The sequence below is a fragment of the Oryzias melastigma genome, linkage group LG2 (genome assembly GCF_002922805.2).
Source record: "Oryzias melastigma strain HK-1 linkage group LG2, ASM292280v2, whole genome shotgun sequence".
Taxonomy (NCBI): domain Eukaryota; kingdom Metazoa; phylum Chordata; class Actinopteri; order Beloniformes; family Adrianichthyidae; genus Oryzias; species Oryzias melastigma.
This window is the reverse complement of record NC_050513.1, coordinates 19,358,968-19,363,022: the sequence shown is the minus strand read 5'-3', so window position 1 is coordinate 19,363,022 and position 4,055 is coordinate 19,358,968. Positions and strand designations below refer to the sequence as shown.

Genomic DNA, 4,055 nt, shown 5'->3' with positions numbered 1-4,055 from the left:
AGTCCTCGAGGGCAGCACTTACTCTCTCCGCTTTCACCCGTCAGTCACCTCCGGCAGCAGCTCGCAGTTTGTTCCTGAGCACTCGTCAGGTACCTGGCTGCACGTTTGACATTTTGACGTCTTCTGCACAGATCAGAGGGAGATCGTGTCTACGATATCTTCCCAAAGGAGACGTGGAAGTGGAGTTTTTTTTGTCTTTTTCAAAGGAACAACCTCTTTATAGACTGATACCATGACGGTATATCTGAAAATGACCAAAAGTAAAACAAGAAGTCAAAATCTTTTTTTTATTTTGGAGGCATATTTCTTGATTTACGTATTTTATTAGAAAACAAATCTTTTTTTTAACTAAAAATGACTTTTGGGGGATGAGGCCGCAGAGCCCCCCCCCCATCACCAGCGCCGGAGACCGACTGAAGCCGACGGGTCCTGTGAGTCGGTTTGATATTCCTGCTGCCGTAAACTCCTGCCGCCGCTTTCCTTCAAGGTTCGCTGCTCTCTTTGAGAGCGCGCGGCGCCACCAAAAGCGGCGTTTTACCTCTTTGTTTGCCTCTGCATGCAAATATGATGGTGTCAAATAAAACTCTGCAGGCAAAAGAAACCAAAACGGCTCAGGAATAAATAAAAAAAACTCAATAAAATCATAAAAAAACATGAAGTCCAACTGTCCAAACACAACGACTAACACAACATCAGAATCAAGCACACAGGAACACAAACTGGAACAAGCCAGAAACACAACACCAGAACGACAAAAACACAACACAGGAACAAGGCGCTCATATGAGTGGAAACAATCCAAGGACACAACAGGAACACAGCATGCTTTAGTTGTGTTGGTGTTGTGTTCATGTTGTCTTTGTAACTTTTTCCTGTTGTACTTTTTCTTTGTTGCGTTCCTCTTGTGTTGTTGTATGTTTTTGGGTTCCTGTCAATGATTTGTTCTTGTGTTGTGTCTTTGTTCTAATGTTGTTCATAAGTTGTGCTTCTCCCATAATTCCGTTGTGTTAATGTTGTTATGCCTTAGTGGTGTTGTGTTACCCTTGTTGTGTTCCAGTTGTTTTTTCTTCATGTTTGTATAGTATTCTTGTATTGTGTTACCATTGTGTCTTTGTTGTGTTTCTGTTGTTATTCCATCATTGTATCACAAGGTGTTGTGCTCCTCTTGTATTGTATTTCAGTGTTGCGTTACCCTTGTGTTTATGTTGTGTTTCTTTTGGTTTTTCCTAATGTTTGTAATGTACTCTGTTGTTGTGTTACTCTTCTATCTTTGTTTTGTTTCTGTTGCTATTTCTTTGTATATGTTTCGTATTCTTGTGTCGTGTTACCATTGTGTCTTTGTTGTGTTTTTGTTGTTATTCCTTCAATTTTTTGTATCATAATCTGATTTCGTTTACCCTTGTGTCTTTGTTGTGTTTTTGTTGTTATTCCATAATTTCTGTTTCATAATCTGATCTTGTATTACCCTTGTGTCTTTGTTGTGTTTTTGTTGTTATCCCTTCATGTATTCTGATGTTGTGTTACTCTTGTGTTTCTGTTGTCTTCCTGTTGTTATTCCTTTTTTCTATTGGACTGTCCGACTGTGTTTTTGTTTGTGTTAGCATTGTGTTTCTGTAAATTATTTTTCTCCTTTTATTTCTGCACAGAATGACCTCACTTCAGGTTGTAGCGAGTCCCGTCCACTAGAGGGAGCTACCAGTCTTCAGATGAGTGTCTCGGTCTTGTGGCGATTCCCAGTCCAGGCGTCCACCGATTTCAGAGCGCTTCCCTCCATCGGGTCAACCAGGTGACTGTATACATCTGGATTCATCTGATTTCTCTTCCTCACATCTTTTTTGTCTCTTCTTTGGTTGATTAATTCACAGAGAAACCACACGGGACTCATTTCAGATGATTAAATATGGATGGGTCGTAATTAAACTGACGGAGCTGCAGGTTTTTTCCCAGTTCTTCATGTCTGACTGCTTCATGTCTAAAAGAATTCCCTAAAGATGCAAAAATAACCCAGAAAGAAGACTTGCAGCTTTAATACCCATAAATTTGGTTAAAAACTATCCTGTTTTGACTCCCGGTTATTTTTTTCCACTAGTATTCAAACATGCAAACGGTTGGTTCTTCACTGGAGGGCAGAGGAAGGAAAATGAAAAGTCGTCGCCGTTTTCCCTTTTCCAAATCCCTGCGACTCATGGAAGTCGGCCACGCATCAGGCTCAAGTAGGAGCGGCTTCATGTACGCCGCCAAGGCCACGAGTCACGCCAACGTGAGTAAGCAGCTTCGCTCTACCATTTTAGTCCCAATCTGCTTTGAAGGAACGAAAAAAATAGAAAATAACGGCAGCTCTGAAGAGTCAGAGTGACTCCCAGCTGACTCTGTTTGTTAACTACAACACGAATAATGAGTCTGTCTGAGTTCACTGATCTACTTTTGGTTGTTCTATACCAAAACTGTTGTTCAAATAGCAGCCAATCACATGGTCCTAAACCTTAGTCACATGGTCACTGACCTATACGAGCCCGTGGAAGGTCATAGAGGAGCAGAAACATCGTAAGTGTAGCACAGGTGTGTCTTGGTGGCTCTACAGGCCTCAACTGATGTCGTAAAAAATTAAATGTACCATTTTCACATGTGTGGTAAATGTATTTGTAAGAATAATGGAAGCTACACAAACTTATAACATACAGGTGATGCTGTTTTTACGCCACACTCTTGCTGGTGAACATGCACTGGACACTGTCTAGTCAACATTCCTTTTACAGGTGGATAGGAGCCGTCTAAGAGCGAAAAATGGGACACAAAACATATCAGTCATAGTCCATAGTCATAGTAGAGGAAATTATCATGCACATTTGTCTATGGGCATGCTGCAGGCGACAGGTCATAGACACACCTGTGCACTAACCATGCGGTCTCATCAGCATTTTGATATGGCACACCTGTGCATTAATAACACTCTAATCACCATGTTGATGTGGCACACCTGTGAAATGATCATGGGGTCTCATCAGCATATTGTAACACGTCTGTGCAATAATAATATGGTCGAATCAGCATATTAATATGGCACACCTGTACAATAATCACTCTAATCACCATCTTTATATGGCACACCTGTGCAATAATCACGGGGTCTCATCAGCATGATATGGCACACCTGTGAATTAATCATATTCTAATCACCATATTGATATGGCACACCTGGGCAGAATTCCCTCTAATCACCATATTGATATGGCACACCTGCACAATAATTACTAATCATCATCTTGATACCGCACACCTGCGCAATAATCACTAATCATCATCTTGATACCGCACACCTGTGCAATAATCACGGGGTCTCATCAGCATGATATGGCACACCTGTGAAATCAAATTCTAATCACCATATTCATATGGCACACCTGCGCAAAATTCACTGTAATCACCATATTGATATGGCACACCTGCACAATAATCACTCTAATTATCATCTTGATACCGCACACCTGTGCAATAATCACTCTACTCACCATCTTTATATGGCACAACTGTGAAAAATTACTCTAACCACCATCTTGATATGGCACACCTGTGCAATAATCATGGGGTCTTATCAGCATACTATAACACACCTGAGCAATAATATTATGGTCGAATCAGCGTAATAATATGGCACAGCTGTGCATACATTATTGACTTAATTGAATAAAATAAAATGAACGAATGACAAACAAAATTGAAGAATGGAAATAAATTACATAAAATGGGAAAATGAAATACATAAAATAAAATTGATGAAAAAAAATCACACCAATGATCAAATGAAATAAATGGGTGACAGAAATAAAATTAGTGAAGTATAAGAATGGAATAAATTAAAGTAATTAAATGAAGTAATGGCATTAAATTAAGAAAATGGAAGAACAGAATGAATTGAAAGAAATAATGAATGACATAAATTTAAAAAAATGAAATGGAAGAATGTAAATAAATAAAATGAACTCAAAGTATGTAATTAAATTTAAATTTTTTACAGCTCAACCAGGACAAAACAGAGGTTTTAGTGATCGGTTCTG

General features: G+C 39.2%; 1 long non-coding RNA gene across 1 annotated transcript in view; it reads left to right on the top strand.

Moving 5' to 3' along the window:
* Window positions 1-363: 363 nt before the first annotated feature.
* Window positions 364-4,055, top strand: part of LOC112156717 — an 8,590-nt gene continuing 4,898 nt past the window's right edge. The window contains exons 1-3 of the long non-coding RNA XR_002921029.2: window positions 364-431; window positions 1,647-1,786; window positions 2,090-2,260. This is a non-coding gene — a long non-coding RNA (uncharacterized LOC112156717). The remainder of the gene's footprint in view (window positions 432-1,646; window positions 1,787-2,089; window positions 2,261-4,055) is intronic.